The sequence below is a fragment of the Symphalangus syndactylus genome, chromosome 9 (assembly GCF_028878055.3).
Source record: "Symphalangus syndactylus isolate Jambi chromosome 9, NHGRI_mSymSyn1-v2.1_pri, whole genome shotgun sequence".
NCBI classification, from domain to species: Eukaryota; Metazoa; Chordata; class Mammalia; order Primates; family Hylobatidae; genus Symphalangus; species Symphalangus syndactylus.
This window is the reverse complement of record NC_072431.2, coordinates 9767639-9785036: the sequence shown is the minus strand read 5'-3', so window position 1 is coordinate 9785036 and position 17398 is coordinate 9767639. Positions and strand designations below refer to the sequence as shown.

General features: G+C 40.6%; 1 pseudogene; it reads left to right on the top strand.

Moving 5' to 3' along the window:
- The first annotated feature begins 11054 nt into the window (after window positions 1-11054).
- On the top strand, window positions 11055-11538 carry LOC129489159 (mitochondrial import inner membrane translocase subunit TIM14-like; annotated as a pseudogene).
- Window positions 11539-17398: the final 5860 nt, after the last annotated feature.

Genomic DNA, 17398 nt, shown 5'->3' with positions numbered 1-17398 from the left:
TTTTTTTATTGTTTATTTTTATTTTTTTGAGATGGATTCTTGCTCTGTCACCCAGGCTGGATTGCAGGGGCACCCTCTCGGCTCACTGCAACCTCCGGCTCCTGGTTTCAAGTCCCGAGTAGCTGGGATTACAGGTGTGTGCCACCATGCCTGGCTAATTTTTGTATTTTTAGTAGAGATGGAGTTTCACCATGATGGCCAGGCTGGTCTCGAACTCCTTACTTCAGGTGAAACATCTGTCTCGGCTTCCCAAAGTGCTGGGATTACAGGCATGAGCCACTGCGCCCTGCCAAAACTGTTTATATTTTTAATTTATACTATAGTTTTTGTAGCACCCATATACATTTATCTCTGGTTAACATGATGTATATGTGAGTTGGATTTAGTTATCATCCTAAAATATTTAAGTGGTTTTCCAAAAACTGATATAACTACTTTGCCATAGAATGCTATGACTTGCAACAAAGTATCTAGTTAAAACTTAATATTCAGCTGGACACGGTGGCTCATGCCTGCAATCCCAGCACTCTGGGAGGCCGAGGTGGGCAGATCACCTGAGGTCAGGGGTTCGAGATCAGCCTGGCCAACATGGTGAAAACCCATCTCTACTAAAAATACAAAAATTAGCTGGGTGTGGTGGTGCCTGCCTGTAATCCCAGCTACTTGGGAGGCTGAGGCAGGAGAATCGCTGGAACTTGAGTGGCAGAGGCTGCAGTGAGTCGAGATTGCACCACTGCATTCCAGCCTGGGCGACAGAGCGAGACTCCATCTCAAAACAAAAACAAAAACAGAAAACAACAACAACAAAAAAACCCCACAAAACTTAATATTCAAAGTAATGTAGACATTCAGAGAAAAGTTGTAACTTGTTGCTTGAATGAAGCAGAGTAGGTAGGACAGTTCTGATAATTGACTAAAATAATATAAGGATATCAGAGTGCTCTGTTAGAAATTTAACTTGTTTCTGCTCTGGTGAGAGGTAGCAATTCAATGTGGAGACGCGTGCATCATGTCTGGCCAACACCATTGAACTTGGGAATGACACTGCCCAGGGACATCCCTTAGAAGGTTCTTAGAGAAATGGGACATGGGTTGCTTTACTGGTTATTAATGGGTAAGGTACTTGAATGCTGGGCTGATAATTCTGCTTCCCCACCTCCTCTTCTCCAGATTTATTTCCCATCATTCCCTGCTCTCCTTTTTCTCCTGGTGATGGACCCCAATAAACTGTGTTATGTAGACTTTCTTGTACTGCATTGTACTTTCTTCTACTCTTCTAGTCGAGTTCTTGTTGGTTCAGGCAGTAAGAAATACCAGCGAGGGGATGGAGGAAGTGGGGAGGTAGAGAGGAGAGATCGGGGCATTTCTTTCTTTTTTCCATTCCTGCCTTGGAGCTGTGTTCTAACTGGGGCTGCAGCTCTACAGCTACTGGCTTCCACTCCCCTAACTTCTCCATCACTCCATGATAGGGTTTGGCTCTGTGTCCCCACTGAAATCTCATCTCCAATTGTAATCCCCATGTGTGGAGGGAGGGACCTGTAATCTCCATATGTCGAGGAAGGGAAGTGATTGGATTATGGGGGCGGTTTCCCCCATGCTGTCCTCGTGATAGTGAGTAAATTCTTACGAGATGTGATGGTTTTGTAAATGGTGGTTTATTCCTGTGCTCTCACTTCTCTCTCACCTGCTGCCCTGTAAGATGTGCCTGCTACCCCTTCTGCCATGATTATAAGTTTCCTGAGGCCTCCTCAGCCGTGCAGAACTTTGAGTCAATTAAACCCCTCCCTCCCTCCCTCCCTCCCTCCCTCCCTCCCTCTCTCCCTCTCTCCCTCCCTTCTTTCCTTCCTTCCTTCCTTCCTTCCTTCCTTCCTTCCTTCCTTCCTTCCTTCCTTCCCTCCTTCCTTCTTTCCTTCCTTCCTTGTTGTAGGAAGTCAGGGTTCCCAGACAGAGGGACGAGCTGAAGCTATGGCAGAAGAACATAAATTGTGGAGATTTCATGGACATTTATTAGTTCCCCGAATTAATACTTTTATAATTTCCTATGCCTGTCTCTAATCTCTTAATCCTGTCATCTTCGTAAGATGAGGATGTATGTCGCCTCAGGACCCTGTGATGATTGTGTTATCTGTACAAATTGTTTGTAAAACGTGCGTTTGAACAATATGAAATCTGGGCATCCTAAAAGAAGAGGATAACAGCGATTTTCAGGGAACAAGATAACCATAAGGCCCGACTGCCTGTGGGGCCGGGCAGAACAGAGTCATATTTCTCTTCTTGCAAAAGCGAACAGGAGAAATATCGCTGAATTCTTTTTCTCAGCAAGGAACAGTCCTGGGGAAAGAATGCATTCCCGGGGGAGGTCTCTAAAATGGCCTCTCTGGGAGTGTCTGTCTTATGCAGTTGTAGATAAGGGATGAAATACGCCCTGGTCTCCTGCAGCGCCCCCAGGTTTCCTAGGATTGGGAAATTCCAGCCTGGCGAAGTTCTAATCGGACTGGTTGTCTGCTCTTGAACCCTGTTTCCTGTTAAGATGTTTATCAGTGACAATGTGTGCCCAGCAGGACATGGACCTTCATCAGTAATTCTAGTTTTGCCCTGGCCTTGTGATCTCACTCTGACTCTCTGCCCTTGTGATATTTTATTGCCTTAGAAGCATTTGATCTCTGTGACCCACACCCTATTTGTACACTCCCTCCCCTTTGAAAATCGCTAATAAAAACATGCTGGTTTTGCGGCTCAGGTGGGCATCACGGAAGCTGCCAGTATGTGAAATTTCTCTCTTGTACTCTTTCTCTTTATTTCTCAGACTGGCCGACACTTTGTGAAAATAGAAAAGAACCTACGTTGAAATGTTGGGGGCTGGTTCCTCCGATACTTCCTTCCTTCCTCTCTCTTTTCTTTCTTTCTCTCTTTCTTTCTTTCTCTTTCTTTTTTCTTCTTTTTCTTTCTCTTTCTTTCTTTTCTTCTTTTTCTTTCTCTTTCTCTTTCTTTCTTTTTCTTTTCTTCTCTCTTTCTTTCTCTCTTTCCCTCCCTCCTTCCCTCCCTTCCTTCTTCCTTCCTTCCTTCTTTCCTTCTTTTTTTTTTTTTTTTTTTGAGACAGAATCTCCCTCTGTCACCCAGGCTGGAGTGCAGTGGCAGGATCTTGGCTCACTGAAACCTCTGCTTCCTGGGTTCAAACAATTCTCCTGCCTCAGCCTCCCAAGTAGCTGGATTACAGGCATGTGCCACCATGCCCAACTAATTTTTTTTTTTTTTTTTCTGAGACGGAGTCTCGCTCTTTCACCCAGGCTGGAGTGCAGTGGCGCGATCTCGGCTCATTGCAGGCTCCGCCCCCCGGGGTTCACGCCATTCTCCTGCCTCAACCTCCCTTGTAGCTGGGAGTACAGGCGCCTGCCACCTCGCCCGGCTAATTTTTTGTATTTTTAGTAGAGACGGGGTTTCACCGTGTTAGCCAGGATGGTCTCGATCTCCTGACCTCGTGATCCGCCCGCCTTGGCCTCCCAAAGTGCTGGGATTACAGGCATGAGCCACCGCGCCCGGCCCCAACTAATTTTTTTTTTTTTGTATTTTTAGTAGAGATGGTGTTTCACCATGTTGGCTAGGCTGGTCTTGAACTCCTGGCCACAAGTGATCCACCTGCCTTGGCCTCTCAAAGTTCTGGGATTACAAATGTGAGCTGCTGTGACCTAAACCTCCTTTCTTTATATATTACCCAGTCTCAGGCATTTCTTTGTAGAGTGTGAGAACGGACTAATGCACTCCAGCTCCAGCTTATCGCTTCAGGCCAAGGGGTGGTAACAGTTCCAAAGTGCTCAGCATCCCTGTGGCGTCTCTTAGCCCTATTCAGACATCTGTAGATAGTTTATTTATTAAGTTATTTCCAAACCTCAGCTGAGTCTTCTGTTTCCTGCTGAGACCCATACTCTGGGAATGAACTAAGGCAGGTTAGTATACTTTTTCCTAGTGATATAAAAAGCGGATACTCTTACTAAAAAAGAGGGCTCTTAAAAGATGGAAAAAAATGTAGATTTTTTTCCTTTGGAAGTCTTTAAAAATAAGAGAAATGTCTTTTTTTTTGGGAATGGTTTCTGTCTGTTTAATAGATCATGTTAGAATATTAATGACAGTCGTATCTATGTGTGACAAAACAACTGTTGAGCACAGTTCTACTCAGCCATTTCAGTGCTTTTGTGCAGGTTTTTCTTTAACATTTAAATACAATGTATCTTTTGCTGTTTATTTTTTAAATAAAAAATATCTCTTTTTTAAATAAAAAATAATCGGCCGGGCACGGTGGCTCATGCCTGTAATCCCAGCACTTTGGGAGGCTGAGGAGGGTGGATCACGAAGTCAGGAGATCGAGACCATCCTGGCTAACATGGTGAAACCCCATCTCTACTAAAAATACAAAAAATTAGCCAGGCGTGGTGGTGGGCACCTGTAGTCCTAGCTACTCAGGAGGCTGAGGCAGGAGAATGGCGTGAACCTGGGAGGCGGAGCTTGTAGTGAGCTGAGATTGTGCCACTGTACTCCAGCCTGGGTGACAGAGCGAGACTCTGTCTCAAAAAATAATAATAATAATAATAAAAATAAAAAATATTCTGTCATAATATAGTGTTTTATTTTTTAAATAAAAACTAAAACATTCCTCTGCCTCCCCCATTTATTATTATTTTTTTACCTGAGTCATCTTAAAGAGGAGTTTTTATAGAAGTACTTTCTTGGGTTTTGTTTATGATTATCTAAACCTGAGAGTTGATAACAGAATTAGAAAAATGTAAAATTTATTCCAGCTGTACTTTGGAAATTTTTTTTTTCCTGCAGATGTTTTTCTTCCTTTGGAAAATAGAAGCCAAGGCCATACTAATGTCCAAGTTTCAATAGTGGTTATGTTTTGGTTGAAAGCATAAATATAAAGATTAATTTTATTCTTATCAACATAATCTAGAGATGAATGTGTAATTTTTTAAACTGGTAGTTGAACCAATAATAATTTCTCATATTTTTGCCTCTGTTTTAGGAGAGAGGCAGTGAGAGAGAAAATCTGCCTGTGATGAAACAATTTTGAATTTTTTTTCCTTCTGCAGGAATGAGTTTATTGATAAGCAACAAAAAGCTCAAAACTCTTCTAGGAGTTTGGGGTTCCTATAGTTAGCCTTACATCCCTTTTGTTAGGATGACTTCCTCAGAGCCAGAACTATTTTTCTGAGGCTCTTAAAGATGAGAAAGATGGGAAACAGTGGAATAAGCTAAGGTCTTCCATATGTCACATCCATTCAAAAGGAACACATAGCAGGAACATCAGCTTTTGTTATCTTGGAAGCAGGATTTTTTGGGTTCTCTTCTCATTCTACATTTGCCAACTTTATGATGCTAGTTCATCTCAACCAACCAAGGTTTCATTAAACTTGGTTACTGACATCCAATATCTGTGATTCTTGGTTGAGTTTTACCTTTTGGACCAACATACCCTAAATATATAGGGCATAGTAGAATATGAACCTTGAGGAACTCCATTGATGAACGTGTACTGTTGTAGTTTTGTAGAGTACTCAATTCCCATGATTATAGAAGTCTTTGACAGCGGTTTTTCCTGATTTAGTGTTCCATGAAGCACAAGGTAAAAGATCTTTAGATGATCTTATCAGCAGGTGATATTTCTGGATGTCAACCAATAGTCTCTTAGAATCTAAGGTTTAAGCTGGTTTCATTTGGAGTTCTTTACATTTAAGTCTGGCTACCACTGCCCAAGACCAATATTGTCTCTATTTCCAGATGTTCACTAGTGCCCCCTACTGATGAATGAAAAACTGATCCCTTATGACTTACACAATGTATTAAATGTTTAATCTCACGAGATCCTAGTTCCTGCCAGCTTCCTTTTCTTTCTTCCAATAAAATGGCTTCTTTATACAGGTGTTGTAGTGGAGTTTATATATCTCCTATGAGACCCCAGACTGAGACTTCATGGCTTAACATCATGTGGTAGGCAGGGACATGCATCAACTAGATTTCTAGCTGTAACAATTTCCTATGGCTCCTGTAACAAATTGCCACAAGCATCATAGTTTAAAACCACACAAATCTGTTTTCTTGCAGTTCTGGAGGATAGAAATCCAAAATCAGTCTCACTGGGCTAAAGATAAGGTAGAAAATGTGTTCTTTTCCAATTAGATAAGAGAATAAGAAACAGTTTATATTCATATGGAATGGACAATAATATTTGTTTATAGGTTTGTCGCAGGGCTGTTTTTAGTCTTCTTGTCTTTTGTCATAATACAGTTTGAAGAGATCTGGACCCTCTTGACATTTGGCATTACGCTGATCAATTACTTTGATGACATTATTTTGATTGAGTTGGATTTGCAGGAGAGGGCTAGCACAGTGGAAGCAATGGCAAGATATGCTGTAGTGTGTGAGAGACAAACCCTATGAAGACATAAGTGCTTGCTACATCTGTAAATATTTTAGGGGTTTATCGATCAGGGCTGTGCCTGTATATATCCTCTAACATAAAGACAAATTATTGCATCTTGTATTTCCTACATTAAAAAAGAAGCACAATACCTGATGGGCCTCTGAGTTCTGGAGGCAGCACAATTCTACACCTAGGGATACTTCTCCAGCCAGTATACTGGATGACATAAAATGCTGCCAACTTTAAATCAGATCCTGAGTAGGAAATAGCAACAGGTCCAGGCTGGGGTGCAAGCAGCCCTGTCACTTGGGTCATACAATTTAGCAGAATTTATGATTATAAAGGTGTAAGTGTTAAGACAAGATTCTGTGTGGAGTTTGTTGCAAGTCCCAGCGGGCAAATTATAATGTTAGTCCCTTGGTTTCTGGAGCAAGGCAATGCCATTTTTGGTAGAGAATTATATACCTTTTGATGTGCTCCTGAACCCTGGTGGAGACAGGATGCCTGACCATGGAGTATCAAGTAACCATGTGTATATTATATAAATTCCCATCATAAGCTGTGTCCTATCAGACTTACCAAATAGAAAGGTCAGATAGGCCAAGCAACAGTACATTGCAAGATGGAGTTGGTGCATTTAGGAGCAAGTATAATCATAACCAGATGTCTCAAACAAGCTTCACGAGTAGGTGTTACAGACCCCCATGGCACCTATCACTGTTTTAACAATGCCCTTTCCTTCATCTCATGCCTATGGTTCTATGGAGTATTCTACCCGAAGCACAAAGAAAAAACTCAAGCTTGGTTAATGGATGGGTCAGCTCAGTATGTAGATAAAAGTCAAAAATAGCCCCACTCAAAGGTTGCTTTGAAAAGACAGAAGGTTCTTAGAACCATTGTCTACTACATGCTTTGCCCAAATGTGTTTCTCTCTCTGGTCTCACGGATACAATTTTTTTTCCCTCCTAACCATAGCTCTTGCCTCATTATATTTTAAAACCATTAACCTTTCAAATAATTTTATGGAATCCACTTACTTACCTCTTTTAAGAATTATCATCCATAACTTTGTCAAGTTTGAACCTTTTTAGAGAGAGGACCTTACTCAACATGTAGATTGGTTACCTTTTTGACCCAAGAATTGTACATCATTGCCACAGCTCACCACCCTGCCGGTGTAATTTGTTTCTTGAGATATGGGGTAGTTTCATAAGACTTGGCTACTGCAGCGTTTTATCTCTGTGGTGATTAAAGGAATAATATTTAACCCAGAAATACTTATTAAACCTGCTAATCTGTTAAGAAAAAAGAACATTGTTTAGGATATCTTTTGATAGTGAAAGGAAATGGTTTAGGAGGACGAAATAGGTTGGAAGTTTCTGATCAAGCTTTTATGTAAAAAAAAAAAAGATAAATACAGGGAGAAGAAAAGGAAGTTACTCATGGAAACAAAGAAATTGGGCTTAAAATCAGAAAGAGACCTGGGAGCATGAGGCCATTTATATTCGTGGCCTTTCTTTTTTTTTCTTTCTTTTATTTTATTTTTTTTTTTATTTTTTATTTTTATTTTTTTTTGAGACGGAGTCTTTCTCTGTCCCCCTGGCTGGAGTGCAGTGGCGCGATCTCGGCTCACTGCAAGCTCCACCTCCCGGGTTCACGCCATTCTCCTGCCTCAGCCTCCCAAGTAGCTGGGACTACAGGCGCCTGCCAACACGCCCGGCTAATTTTTTTTTGTATTTTTTTTTAGTAGAGATGGGGTTTCACCGTGTTAGCCAGGATGGTCTCGATCTCCTGACCTTGTGATCCGCCCACCTCGGCCTCCCAAAGTGCTGGGATTACAGGCTTGAGCCACCGCGCCCGGCCCTTTTATTTTTTTTTGAGATGGAGTCTCACTCTGTTGCCAGGCTGGAGTGCAGTGGCGTGATCTTGGCTCACTGCAACCTCCACCTCTTGGGTTCAAGTGATTCTCCTGCCTCAGCCTCCTGAGTAGCTTGGTCTACAGGTGCGCACCACCATGCCCAGCTAATTTTTGTATTTTTAGTAGAGACGGGGTTTCACCATATTGGCCAGGATGGTCTGATCTCTTGACCTCGTGATCTGCCCGCCTCGGCCTCCGAAAGTACTGGGATTACAGGCGTGAGCCACCATGCCCGGCCATTCATGGCCTTTCTACATGAGCATTATGAAAGAAATTCCAACATCTCTTAAACAAGTATGTCTTTTCTCTTGCTAATTAATTTCTGGAATTTTCTTTCAAGTCTGACTTGAGAATGCTATGAAATATATGTTATCTTGTAAAGCCAATCCCATTTGATCAGAGGACAGTTCAAGTTGATTATTATTACTGTTAGTATTATTATTTTTGTGTTCTACCACAGGGCATTTCCCTCCTATAAATGTGCACAAACAAGGTATATAAAGGAAGTTTCTCTAGAACATATTAAAATGAACAATTTAACTTAATCTGTGAATTTGCCAGACTCAGAAGAAGCATTGGAATTTAACAGGTTTCCACTAGATGGCAAGCCACCTCTTTGAATTTCTCAATGGCATCAAGCAAAAAAATTGCTGCTGTTTAAAATATACATCTTTGCATGAGACAGTTGCGCTTGTATCAAAAACTAATAAAGGCACTGATTCACAAATTTAGCCAAATTTAGAATCAAGCTATTCAAACTGAAACTGAAAATATATTGTAATGTTTAAAAGTTTTATTTGGAGAATATGTATTCATTTATTAATTTAACAAATATGAAGTGCCTCCTATGTGTTTTTCATACTTTGTTTCATAACAATGAGATTGGGTGTTCTTATTAGTCCCAATTTAGAGACTGGGAAACTGAGGCTTAGATAGATTAAATGATTTAATAGTCCAAGATATACAGGTTTAAACCTACACAGTTTGTCCCAGAGCCTGCTCTCCTAACCACTACATCTTAGTGCCCACCATAAATAAATTACAGTAAATCAATGTAATATGTGTAGAACTGTGTCATGTTTAAAAGGATTATTTTTTATTTTCTTCTTACAGACAATAGCAGAGTTAAATCTTCTGGCATGACCTTTATGAAAGACTGTGTATAAACAAGTGAAAATGATTTGAAAACACATTATATTAGAGCAAATAATGTCTGTACAGTGTTGCCTGTGTAAGCATATGCAAGATGAAAGGAAATGGCATAAAACTCTGCGAAAGTACTACAGAAAAAGACAAATATAAAGAGACAGAGTCAGAGAGAGGCTGAGAGAAACATACATGTGAAAGAGAAATGATCAAACCATCTATAAGAAATCATAATTTCTGGCTGGGCACAGTGGCTTATGCCTGTGATCTCAGCACATTGGGAGGTTGAGGTGGGAGGATACCTTGAGCTCAGGGGTTTGAGATCAGTCTGGACAACACTGCAAAACCCCATCTGCACCAAAAAGTACAAAAATTAGCTGGAGGTGGTGGTGCATGCCTGTAGTTCCAGCTACTCGGGAGGCTGAGGTAGGAGGATCACTTGAGCCCAGGAGTTGGAGGCTACAGTGAGCTGCGATCATGCTACTACACTTCAGCCTGGGTGACATAGTGGGACCATGCATAAAAAAAAAAAAAGAAAAAAGAAAAAAAGAAACACTGGGTGTGGTGGCTCATGCCTGTAATCCCAGAATCCCAGCACTTTGGGAGGCTGAGGCCGGTGGATCACCTGAAATCAGGAGTTTGAGACCAGTCTGGCCAACATGATGAAACCCTGTCTCTACTAAAAGTACAAAAAATTAGCTGGGCATTGTGGTGGGTGCCTGTAATCCCAGCTACTTGGGAGGCTGAGGCAGGAGGATCCCTTGAACCCAGGAGGCAGAGGTTGCAGTGAGCTGAGATCGCGCCACTATACTCCAGCCTTGGCAACAACAACAACAACAACAACAAAAAAGAAAAATAATAATTTCTGTAACAGAAACTGTTTCTTTATGAATGTCTCTTGCTGTAGAAGAATTTTTCACAAATAGAAAATCAGTGAAATGAAAGTTTAAAAGACAAGAATATAAAGTAACAGAATGAAATTAAAAGGGAAGTGCAAGGTCAAGGAAACTCAGATGTAAAGCAGAATTTTAAATCTAATAAATATATTAAAAGAATAAAAAGCAGAAGAGACATAGTTAAAATTTAACTTAATGTGATGGAAAAAAGGCATAAGTTACAGTGAATGAGAAGCAAGATGGAGATGAAGGCAATTAGGAAGAGGCTGTAGACATGGATGACTGATAAAACAATAGGCATCTCTGAAGTAGACAACAGATGCTGAGAAAAAGTATTCAGAGATATAATAATGGAAAATCTCTTTCATAATAAAGCACACACATCTAATAGGAAAAATTGGTACTGAATTACCAACATTGAGAAGTGCCCTGTGTGTTACCGAGCATCAAGATTTTAACAACAAAAAAGAATTCTTCAGACATCAAGTAGAAAAAGCAAGTTACTTAACAAGGGGAAATTCAAGCTTGTGTCAGACTTTTTACAGAAACATTTAGCACTGGAAGAAATAGAGGTGCCCACCACATTCTTAGACAAAATATTATATTCATCTGTGTTATAATTCAAATATAAAGTATTCAGGGGATAAACATTTAAGAATTTTTTTTTTTTTTAGGGGTTGCATTGTTCTCTGGTAAAGGCGTGCAGGTGTTGGCCGTGCCCTCTGAGCTGGGATGAGCCATGCTCCCGGTGGAAGCAAGGGAGCCCAGCCAGAGCCATGGCCACTACAGTGGTAGCAGTTGGACTGACCATTGCTGCTGCAGGATTTGCAGGCCGTTATGTTTTGCAAGCCATGAAGCATATGGAGCCTCAAGTAAAACAAGTTTTTCAAAGCCTACCAAAATCTGCCTTCAGTGGTGGCTATTATAGAGGTGGGTTTGAACCCGAAATGACAAAACGGGAAGCAGCATTGATACTAGGTGTAAGCCCTAATGCCAATAAAGGGAAAATAAGAGATGCTCATTGACGAATTATGCTTTTAAATCATCCTGACAAAGGAGGATCTCCTTATATAGCAGCCAAAATCAATGAAGCTAAAGATTTACTAGAAGGTCAAGCTAAAAAATGAAGTAAATGTATGATGAATTTTAAGTTCATATTAGTTTATGTATATGAGTACTAAGTTTTTATAATAAAACGCCTCAGAGCTACAATTAAAAAAAAAACAATTTTTTTTAAACTCTAGTCAAATGAAGTCCAGCTAATCCAGAAACTAATACAAAAATAGAGAACCCAGGAATAGAAACACACATTTAGTGAGAGTAGCAGTAAATTGGCTGGGCACAGTGGCTCATGCCTGTAATACCAGAACTTTGGGAGGCTGAGGCAGGAGGATTGCTTGAGTTCAGGAGTTTGAGACCAGCCTAGAGAGACCCAACACTAAACATAGAGAGACTCAGTCACTAAAAAGTGAAAGCAAAGGCAAAGCAAAACGAAAACCTAGCTGGGCAGGGTGGCACATGCCTGTTGTCTCAGCTACTTGGGAGGCTGAAGTAGGAGGATCACTTGGGCTTGGGAGATTGAGGCTGCAGTGAGCCATGATCGTGACACTACACTTCAGCCTGGGTGACAGAATAAGACTCTGTCTCCAAGAGAAAAACAGAGTGATGATAAGTGCTTGGCAGCAGTGTACCAAGTAATGGGGTTAAAACGATGACTAAGGGTGTAATCGAGCTGAAGATTCAGAGATGTTAATCAATTAGAGTACAATGTATTAAGCGCTACTACACTGATAGAAGAGAGAAAAGAGTAATTCTATATAGAATAACTGATGTCTATAGCCATACGAGCCTGAACATGCCCAATCTCCTCTATGTAGGGTAACTGAAACGTGAGACTTGGAGGATGAGCATCCAGAAGCTAAAAGGGACAGAGCGGACCATTCTAGGAAGGGGGAAGGAAGTCCAAAGCTTTAGCAGTATGAGTTGGCAGTGTGGAAAGGCTATATGGTAGGTCATGTGGAAGTGGAGAGATATAAGCCTGGAAAGTCATATGCAGCTTATGAAGGGATCTGTGTACAAATGGTTCCCGATTTACAATAGTTTGACTTAACAGTTATTTTTGGCTTTATGATGATGCAAAAGCAATATGCGTTCAGTAGAAACCAGACTGAAAGTACCCATACAACAATTCCGTTTTTCACTTTTGGTACAGTATTCAATACATTACATGAGATATTCAACACTTTATTTTAAAATAGGGATTGTGTTAGATGACTTTGCCTAAATGTAGACTAATGTAAGTTTTCTGAGCATACTTACAACAGGCTAGGCTGAGCTATGATGTTCAGTAGGTTAGGAATATTAAATGCATTTTCATTTTCAACAATGATATTTTCAGCTTACCATGGGTTTATGGAGACCTGTCTCTATTGTAAGTTGAAAAGCATCTGTACTTGCTAAAGGGTTTGGTCTTAATCCTGTGACACTGAAGGGTTTTAATGTGGGAAAGGACTAATTTTTCCATTTAAAAAATGGTTGCTAAGGGCTGGGGTGGTGAAGGGGAAATGGGGAGTTGTTGCTCCGTTGGCTTAAAGTTTCAGTTATGCTAGATGAATAAATTCTAGAGATCTGCTGTACAGCATGCTTTCTTTTTTTCTTCCTTCATTTTAATTTTATTTTGTTATTTTATTTTACTTTTTTAGAGACAAGATCTCACTCTGTCTCCCAAGCTGTAGTACAGTGGAGCGATCATAGCTCACTGCAGTCTCTAACTCCTGGGCACGAGTGATCTGCTTGCAACAGCCTCTCAAGTAGCTGTAAATAAAAGTGTGCACCACCATGCCCAGTTAATTAAGAACATTTTTTGTTGTTGTTGTAGAGACAGGGTCTAGATATGTTGTCTAGACTAGTCTCAAACTCCCGGGCTCAAGCGATCCTCCCGTCTTGGCCTCCCGAAGTGTTGGGATTACAGGCGTGAGCCACTTTGGTTGGCTCAACATGGTTTCTTTAGTTAAGAATGCAGTATTGTGTATTTAAAAATTGGTTAAGAGGGTGATCTCTTGCCAAGTGTTCTTATTATAAAATGAAACAAAATAAACCATGCAAAGAGACACAAGGAAACTTTAGGAGGTGAGGCATATGTTTACTACCTTGATTATGGTGATGGTATCATGGGTGTATGCATATGTCTAAACTCATCAAATTGTATACATATGTGCTTTTTTTTTTTTTGTTATATCAATGATACCTCAATAAAGCTGTTAAAAATCACTCTGGCAATAGCCTACCAACTGAAAAAAACCCCGGACCAGACAGATTTATAGCTAAATCCTACCAGATGTACAAAGAAAAGCTGGTACCATTCCTACTGAAACTATTCCAAAATATTGAGGAGGAGGGACTCCTCCCTAACTCATTATATGAGGCCAGCATCATCCTGATACCAAAACCTGGCAAGGATACAACAACAACAACAACAACAAAGAACTCAGGCCAATATCCTTTTTTCTCTTTTTTTTTCTTTTTTGACATGGGGTCTCACTCTGTCACCCACACTGGAGTGTGATCTTGGCTTACTGCAACCTCTGACTCCTGAGCTCAAGTGATCCTCCCACCTCAGCCTCCCAAGTAGCCGGGACCACAGGCACGCATCACCTCACTCAGCTAGTTTTTCATATTTTTGGTAGAGACAAGGTCTTGCCATGTTGCCCAGTCTGGTCTTGAACTCCTGAGCTTAAGTGATCCACCTGCCTCGGCCTCCCAAAGTGCTGGGATTACAGGCATTAGCCACTGGACCTGGCCCAATATCCTTGATGAAAATTGATGCAAACAAAATACTGGCAAATCGAATCCAGCAGCACATCAAAAAGCTTATAAACCACAATCAAGTAGGCTTTATTCCTGGGATGCAAGGTTGGTTCAATATACACAAATCAATAAATGTGTCATCACATAAACAGAACTAAAGATGAAAACCACAAGATTATCTCAACAGATGCAGAAAAGGCTTTTGATAAAATTCAACATCCATTCACATTAAAAACTCTAGTTACTAGGTATTGAAGGAACATACTTCAAAATAATAAGAGCCATCTATGACAAACCCATAACCAACATCACACTGAATGGGAAAGAGCTGGAAGCATTACCCTTGAAAACTGGCACAAGACAACAATGCCTTCTCTCACCACTCCTATTCAATATAGTATCAGAAATCATGGCCGGGGCAATCAGGCAAGAGGAAGAAATAAAAGGCATCTACATAGGAAGAGAGGAAGTCAAACTATCCTCGTTTGCAAATGACACAATTCTATATCTAGAAAACCCCATAGTCTCAGCCCCAAAGCTCCTTCAGCTCATAAATTACTTCGGTAAAGTCTCAGGATACAAAATCGACGTGCAATAATAACTAGCATTCCTATACACCAACAACAGTCAAGCTGAGAGCCAAATCAGGAACGAACTCCCATTCACAATTCCCAAAAAAAGAATAAAATACCTAGGAGTACAGCTAACTAGGGAGGCAAAAGGTCTCCACAAGGAGAACTACAAAGCACTGCTCAAAGGAATCAGATATGACACAAAGAAATGAAAAAACATTCCATGCTTATGGGTAGGAAGAATCAATATCATTAAAATTGCCATACTGCCCAAAGCAATTTACAGATTCAATGCTATTCCTGTGAAACTACCATTGACATTCTTCACAGAACTAGAGAAAACTATTTTAAAATTCATATGGAACAAAAAAGAGCTCGAATAGCCAAGGCAATCCTAAGCAAAAAGAACAAAGCTAGAGGCATCACACTACCCAACTTCAAACTATACTGCAAGGCTACAGTAACCAAAACACCACTGGTACAAAAATAGACACATAGACCAACGGAATAGAATACAGAACCCAGAAATAAGGCCATACACCTACAACTATCTGATCTTTGACAAACCTGACAAAAACAAGCAATGGGGAAAAGATTCCCTATTCAATAAATGGTGCTAGGATAACTGGCTAGCCATATGTAGAAGATTGAAACTGGACCCCTTCCTTACACGATATACAAAAATTAACTCAAGATGGAATAAATACTTAAATATAAAACCCAAAACTACAAAAACTCTAGAAGAAAACCTAGGCAACACCATTCAGGACATAGGCACAGGCAAAGATTTCATGAAGACTCCAAAAGCGAGTGCAACAGAAGTGAAAATTGAAAAATGGGATCTAGGCTGGGCACGGTGGCTCACGCTTGTAATCCCAGCACTTTGGGAGGCCGAGGCAGGCAGATCACGAGGTCAGGAGATCGAGACCATGGTGAAACCCCGTCTCTACTAAAAATACAAAAAAATTAGCCAGGCGTGGTGGCGGGCGCCTGTAGTCCCAGCTACTCGGAGAGGCTGAGGCAGGAGAATGGCGTGAACCCGGGAGGCGGAGCTTGCAGTGAGCCCAGATTGCGCCACTGCACTCCAGCCTGGGCGACAGAGCGAGACTCCGTCTCAAAAAAAAAAAAAAAAAAAAAAGAAAAATGAGATCTAATTAAACTGCACAGCAAACGAAACTATGAACAGTGTAAACAACCTATGGAAGGGGAGGAAACGTTTGCAAACTATGCATCCGACAAAGGTCTAATATCCAGCATTCATAAAAAACTTGAACAAATTTACAGGAAAAGATACAAACCCTGTTAGAAGTGTGCAACGGACTTTGAGCACTAAACTCTGATTTTTTTTTATCTTGCCCAAATTCCTATCTAAGGAATCTGGGGAGTCATGCCCTACAAATCATAAATTCTCATCAGATGGGTTTTATTTAACCACATATATTGTGAATTACTTTCCAACCTGACTTTGGCATAACCTTATGAGACAAAGAAGAAAATCAAAATATTTTACCCCAAAACATGCTTCTTTGCTGTATCTTTAAATGGGCCTGCAAAGCTGTCATTTGTTGCGGGAAATTTGCATCTGTAAAAAATCTCTATTAACATAGCTAGATCTTTTTCTCCCAGGCCCTCCCAATCCTAAAGAGATTAAGTAAAAGTCTAGCACCTTTTAAAGATCTGAACAGGAAATATTTGTCATCTATTGTCTCTAAAGGCAGCCACTATAAGACTTCAAAAGAACCTTGGTCTCCACAATCTTTTATCTTAACCTGAACATTTCATTTCTATGATCCCAGATCTTTAGATAAACTCAACCAATTGTCAACCAGAAAATGTTTAAATTTACCTATAGCTTGAAAGCCCTTCCCACTTTGAGTTGTAAATGTATTTGACTGATGTCTCATGCCTCCCTAAAATGTATAAAACCAAGCTGTACCCTGACCACTTTGGGCACATGTTCTCAGGCCCTCCTGAAGGCTGTGTCATGGGCCAGGGTCACTCATATTTGGCTCAGAATAAATCTCTCCAAATATTTTAGAGTTTGACTTTTTGTCAACAACTTGAATAGGCATGTTTCAAAAGAAGACATATATGTGGCCAAAAAAACATGAAAAAAAGCTCAACATCACTGATCATTGGAGAAATGCAAATCAAAACCACAGTGGGATACCATCTCACACCAGTCAGAATGGCTATGAGAACACGTGGACACAGGAAGGGGAACATCACACACCAGGGCTGTTGTGGGGAGCTGGGGTAGGGGGAGGGGGGAGGGATAGCATTAGGAGATATATCTAATGTTAAATGACGAGTTAATGGGTGCAGCACACCAACATGGCACGTGTATACATATGTAACAAACCTGCCTGTTGTGCACATGTACCCTAAAACTTAAAGTATAATTAAAAAAATGTCAGAAAATAACAGCAGCTGGTGAGGTTGTGGAGAAAAAGGAATGCTTGTATACTGTTGGTGTGAGTATAAATTAGTTCAACCATTATGGAAGACAGTGTGGCAATTCCTGAAAGACATAAAGACAGAAATGCTATGTGATCCAACAATCTCATTACTAGGCATATACCCCCCAAAACATAAATCATCTTGTTAGAAAGACACATGCACGTGTATGTTCATTGCAGCA